The sequence below is a fragment of the Podarcis pityusensis genome (assembly GCF_964106645.2).
Source record: "Podarcis pityusensis genome assembly, chromosome: 8".
NCBI lineage: Eukaryota > Metazoa > Chordata > Lepidosauria > Squamata > Lacertidae > Podarcis > Podarcis pityusensis.
This window is the reverse complement of record NC_138033.1, coordinates 66,975,221-66,981,541: the sequence shown is the minus strand read 5'-3', so window position 1 is coordinate 66,981,541 and position 6,321 is coordinate 66,975,221. Positions and strand designations below refer to the sequence as shown.

Genomic DNA, 6,321 nt, shown 5'->3' with positions numbered 1-6,321 from the left:
ATGGCTACTGGCCACAAAAATTGCCTCTGAAGACCAGTTGTTGGACATCACAAGTGGGGAGAGTGGCTGCTGCACTCTGGTCCTGATTCCAGGTTTCCCATAGGCATCTGTTTGGCCAATGTGAGAACAGGATACTGGACTAGATTGGCCAATGACCTGTTCAAGCAGGTTCTTCTGACGTTCTTAAAGCCAGTCCAAGCAGGTGGTTGTCAGAAAGCCTTTGAAAGGCTCTCCATGTTAGCATGCCTTTTTAGTGTCACACTGTCACAGCTGATTATAGAAACTTCCCTCACATCAATTAGATTAGCTCCAGCATGGCCACTACCACCCATTTTACGTTGGTACATGGTGCACAAACAAACCTAATAGCACTCCCTCAAGCCAAATATACCAATAATGTGCAGCAACCTACAGTACAGACTTCAATACCTATCATTACCAATTCAAACTCTTCAGGACGGGATGCTTATGGAATAAGTACAAAGAACTGGTTGGGGTTGGGAGATAATGTACAGGTTGAAATGTGCCACAGGTTAAAAAAAAAAACAGAGGACTCGACAAAGTGCTTTAGTAAATGGAATGCAAGCAAGCAAGCTGTGTTCTTTCTCCTTATAGCCTCCAGCTCTCCAGCAACATTGACATCAGAGACTTTACCTCCCGCTCAGACCTTTCACCCTGAACCAGAGCCAACCCCCAGTGCTGAGGGTCAGAAGGGAGGTAATAATGAGAACAGGGACTTCAAATCAACTGGTTGGGATCTGTTGCCATTTTAGTCACCCAGCATATGACTTCCAGGAGGTGGCAATAACTTCTGGGTGGAGATATCACCCAACTGCATCTTCTTTGGGTGGTGGACTGCACTGGAGACTCACAATATCATTTGTGATATTTGCTTAATTTACAAATATAAAAACCTGGAGTAGATTGAAGTAAGTGGGCTTTCCTTCATTTGGGCACAGAGAAATGTCTTCAGCTGCCACTCCCATGTCTGCGCCCAAATTTCATTTCTGAATTCTCTCTTCAGTCCCCAGCCCCCAGGCTCCACTGGGACCAGAGACAACTTTACCTCCAGTCCAGACACCTCAGCCTGGACCAGAACAAACCACCAGTGCCGAGAGTCAGAAAGGAGGTAAGAACAGGAAAAAGATATGGCAAGGCACAGACTCATTTGAGCTTGGCTGCTCTTGTGTCATGTAGAATATAGCACAGTCCTCAGTTTTGAGTTAAGATAGGAATCCCTGCATAGAATCACTACCTGGTTCCATTTGCTTTGGATGACAGACCTTACTGGGCACTTAATGTCCTTTGTGATATATGCTTGTTGCAAATATAGATACCTAGCAGGAGAGGAGGAAAACCATCAATGAGGTCAAAAATCCCCATGGAGAAATGTATGCATCTGATATGACTGTGGTTGCACCAAAAGTTTCACTTCTGACATTTCTTATCAGCCCCCAGCCCCCAGGCTCCATTGAGACAGGAGACGACTTTACCTCCAGCCCAGACACCTCACCTTGGACCAGAACAAACCACCATTCTGAAGGGAGGTAGGAATGGAAACAGAGGTGTCTAATCAACTGGTTAGGATCTGTTTGCCATTTGAGTCATCTAGAACAATAATTTCTGAACTCTTTCTTCAGCCCCTACTCCACAGGTTCCATTGAGACCAGAGACGACTTTACCACCAGCCCAGACACCTCACCTTGGACCAGAACAAACCACCATTTTGAAGGGAGGTAGGAATGATGGGAAAGTTTGTTTTTCTGGGCAGGTTGCATTACCAAGTGTTTTCTTTTTCTTTTTCCCTGCCCGCAAACAGTTAATGAATGGCACTTCTGATTGGCCGGGGTTCCAAGAGCAGGAGTTGAAAAGGAGAGGATTTGGAGAGACAGGTTTTAGGTTGGGAGACAGGTTTCAGTTTGGGAGATAGGGAGTGAGAAGAGAAAGAGTTGGTTCTGGGTAGAAACATCCACTCTGAGTAATATATCAAAAGCTACAGAAAGGAGTCTCTGAGTTTAGTGTGAAGGACAGTGTATGGTGTCCTGTGAGAGTAATAGGCCAGGAATTAACTGGGAGGCTGAGGCTGAGCCAGAAGTAGAAGCTGGAAAGATACAGTCTACTTAAGTCTTATTCCAGTCAGGAGGGGAGAGATTCTGCTACAAAAAGGGAATACTCCCAAACAAGTTAAGAGGGGTGTGGTGATCCCTTGGGTCTGTTACTTGGAGTACCTCAGCAGTAGGGTTGTCAAAGGGGTGTGTAACTGACAAGAAGTACCACCTTGTTTAAGAACCAATGTATTAAGCGGCAACAGCTGTGCAACTGAGAAAGAATTGAAGTGAAATAACTAGAAATAAGCTGAACATTTACCCTTTAGTCTAAAAACCTGTAACATCTACCTGAAGCGAAGTAACTGAACATAAGCAACTGAAGTTTAAAAGAAGCTGTGCTTGATCAGAAGTTCATAACAACACTTAGGTTTAGTATAAATATTATTAGGTGACCAGTTTCCTGAAAAAACATTATAACCAGAAGTGCCCTTTGTTTAATAAAATCTTTCTTGTTTATTTGATCAAATCCTGCCTGAGACTCCAAATCATAAAGTTTTCCCTCACACAAGCCCCCCATTAGATAATGTGGGGTAATTTGTAGAAATTCATGTAATTGGTGTACTGTGAAATGGTTGCACTATATTTGCGTGAGGGCAGGCCCAATGGCGCCAAGGGGGGGAAATGTCATTGCGCCATCACAGTAGGAATAGAAACAGAGATGCCTAATCAACTGATTGGGATCTGTTGCCATCTGAGTCGTCTAGATCAGTTGTTCCTAATTAGCTAAGTACTGCAGGCCCTCTGTTTTTCAAAAGTCAAGCCATGCACCCCATGCTTTTGAAAATTTTGATATCTCTGTAGAAGTTTTTGTTATGTGAATGGTGCCACAGACCCTCTGAGTGTCCACAGATCACCAACTGGGAACCACTGATCTAGAGTATTGTGTTTTCCCCACGTCTAAGAGGTGACTAGAATTTCTAGGAAGAGATGCCACCCAACTGAATTTCCTTTGGGTGGTAGACAGCACTGAACACCCACAATGTCTTTTGTGATATTTGCTTAATTTACAAATATAAATGTCAAGAATGAATTGAAGCAAGTGGGCATTCCTTCAAGGAGGCACAGAACCCCACAGTTCAGCTACCATTCCCAAGTCTGCACCACAAGTTTAATCTCTGAACTCTTTCTTCAGAGCCCACTCCCCAGGTGCCATTAAGACCAGAAACGACATTACCTCCAGTCCAGACACCACACCTTGGACCAGAACAAACCACCATTCTGAAGGGAGGTAGGAATTGAAACAGAGGTGTCTAATCAACTGGTTAGGATCTGTTTGCCATTTGAGTCATCTAGAACAATAATCTCTGAACTCTTTCTTCAGAGCCCACTCCCCAGGTGCCATTGAGACCGGAGACAACTTTACCTCCAGTCCAGACGCCTCACCCTGGACCAGAACAAACCACCATTCTGAAGGGAGGTAGGAATGGAAACGGAGATGTCTAATCAACTGGTTGGGATCTGTTTGCCATTTGAGTCATCTAGAAAAAATAATCTCTGAACTCTTTCTTCAGAGCCCACTCCCCAGGTTCCATTGAGACCAGAGACAACTTTACCTCCAGTCCAGACACCTCACCCTGGACCAGAACAAACCACCATTCTGAAGGGAGGTAGGAATGGAAACAGAGATGTCTAATCAACTGGTTGGGATCTATTGCCATTTGAGTCATCTAGAACAATAATCTCTGAACTCTTTCTTCAGAGCCCACTCCCCAGCTTCCATTGAGACCAGAGACAACTTTACCTCCAGTCCAGACGCCTCACCCTGGACCAGAACAAACCACCATTCTGAAGGGAGGTAGGAATGGAAACAGAGGTGTCACATCAAATGGTTGGGATCTGTTGCCATTTGAGTCATCTAGAACAGTAGCTCATAATTAGCTACGTGCTCCTAGCCCTCTGTTTTTGACAAGCCGAGCCATGCACCCCATGCTTTTGAAAATTTGACTTACCTGTAATAGTTTTTGTTATGTGAATGGTGCCACGGATGCCCCGGGGTGCGTTATGCAGACCCCCCCAGGGTTCTCAGATCACCAGTTGGGAACCACTGATCTAGAATATTGTGTGTTCCCCATGTTTAAGAGGTGACTAGAATTTCTGGGAAGAGATGCCACCCAATTGCATTTTATTTGGGTGGTAGACTGCACTGAACACTAACAATGTCCTTTGTGATATTTGCTTAATTTACAAATATAAATGTCAAGAATCAGTTGAAGCAAGTGGGCATTCCTTCAAGGAGGCTCAGAACCCCACAGTTCAGCTACCACTCCCAAGTCTGCACCCCAAGTTTAATCTCTGAACTCTTTCTTCAGAGCCCACTCCCCAGGTGCCATTAAGACCAGAAACGACATTCCCTCCAGCCCAGACACCTCACCTTGGACCAGAACAAACCACAAGTGCCGAAGGTCAGAAAGGAGGTAAGAAAAAGGGAAAGAGGTGGCAAGGCACAGAATTAATTTAGCTCTGTTGATGTGTCATGTAGAATATTGGGCAGTCCTCACTTTTGAGTTGCGATAGGAATTTCTGCACAGAGGTACCACCTGGTTCCATTTCCTTTGGATGACAGGGCTTCCTGGACACTCAACATCCTTTCTGATATTTGTTTGATTTGCAAATATCAAATTTGCCAATCAAACAAATCCACCTGTCATGAGTGGAGGAAAACAGGCTGGCCTTTCATGGGTCAAAAATCCCCATGGAGAAATATATGCATCTGATACTACTAAGGCTGAACCACAAGTTTCACCTATGGCATTTTTCTTCAGCCCCCACTCCCCACGTTCCATTAAGGCCATTAAGACCAGATACTACTTTACCTCCAGCCCAGATGCCTTACCTTGGACCAGAACAAACCACCACAGCTGGGGGTCAGAAGGGGGGTAAGAAGAGGAGAAAGAGGTGGCTAATCAGACCCAGTTGGGCTCTGCTGATGTTTGCATGATCTGGATTGAATCTAGATTCAGACCTCACCATCTAGTCCAGCTTCCTGTTTCCACCCTGGCCAACCATATACTCCTGGGAAACCCACATGCCCCCCCCCAACAAGATACAACACAAGTTTCACCTCTAATCTTCTTCTTCAGCTCCCACCGCCCAGGCTCAGTTGGGACCAGAGACAACTTTTCCTCCAGCTCAGACACCTCAACCTGGACCAGAAGAAACCACCAGTGCTGAGAGTAAAAAAGGAGGTAAGAAATGATTTAACCTGGGTCCTTCTGCATGCAAAGCAGATGATCTACCACTGAGCTACAGCACTTCCTCAACTTTTGAAAGATTGATGAACTAGGAGAGGGGACTGGATCAATGTTTGTAAGGGGCAGTTTCTCAAAAATCTTTTGGCCCAGCCCCAAGTTTCCAAATAGACACACTTTAATGGTTCAGAATTAGGTCCTTGGACCCCATTGGGGTGTGCACAGGGCATCCTAGGTTGCCACGGTATGGGGGGGAATCATTATCTACTTTGTATCCATCTCTGTAGAAAATGATGGTCATTTCAATGATGATGAAGATGTTGATGAGTGTGGAGAGGAAGATTTTGCATCTCTAGCTCCAACCCCTGACTCAGAGCAGATTATTACCCAAAGTCCCCAGAAAGGTAGGGATGAGCAGAGAGGAGAGACAGACAAAATAGCAATTGGTAAAGGGAGGGACGCCCTTCTAATCTGTTGGTGGGCCACCAGTATTGAGCAGGGCTGAATCCAGTGGTGGATGGGATCAATTTGAGTGTTAATTTGATTTGTATATTGGTTAAATATAAAAAATACTAAATATGGTAAAATAAAAGGAGAATTCCCTGGATGCCTAGATCCAGGTTTGGGGCAAGCCCCAGCAGAGCCCCAGCAGAGATTTAAAATCACAAAACCTACAGCCAAGGAAAGTGTGGAAATAGAGGCTGTTAAACTTTTTAAAATATCCCTAAGTTGCTTCCAAATTTTACAACTTCCCTTAGAAAAGAAAGAGACCACACATTTGGTAAGTTAAAAATGGTTTACTTACCAACTCATCAAAGGTCAGATTCATGTGCTTTTCTATACAGCAGCAAGAAAGACAGACAGTATGTATAACTTAGGTTTCAAAATGGTTCCAAATGTTTTCTAAATTATTTGTTTAGAAAAACCATGACAGCTTGCTAAAGCCACATAGTTTAAGCTCGGAGGATGGAGCTTAAGCCTGGTAGGGTTCACACAGTGGAAGGAAAGAACCAAGGCTTGATAAC

The 6,321-nt window shown here is 44.5% G+C and overlaps 1 protein-coding gene across 1 annotated transcript in view; it reads left to right on the top strand.

Moving 5' to 3' along the window:
* Positions 1-1,093: 1,093 nt before the first annotated feature.
* Positions 1,094-6,321, top strand: part of LOC308483145 (uncharacterized protein) — a gene marked incomplete at its 3' end in the record, with an annotated part of 30,149 nt that continues 24,921 nt past the window's right edge. Inside the window, exons 1-8 of the mRNA XM_081016729.1 lie at positions 1,094-1,129; positions 1,452-1,547; positions 3,241-3,336; positions 3,430-3,525; positions 3,620-3,715; positions 3,808-3,903; positions 4,418-4,522; positions 5,189-5,293. The remainder of the gene's footprint in view (positions 1,130-1,451; positions 1,548-3,240; positions 3,337-3,429; positions 3,526-3,619; positions 3,716-3,807; positions 3,904-4,417; positions 4,523-5,188; positions 5,294-6,321) is intronic.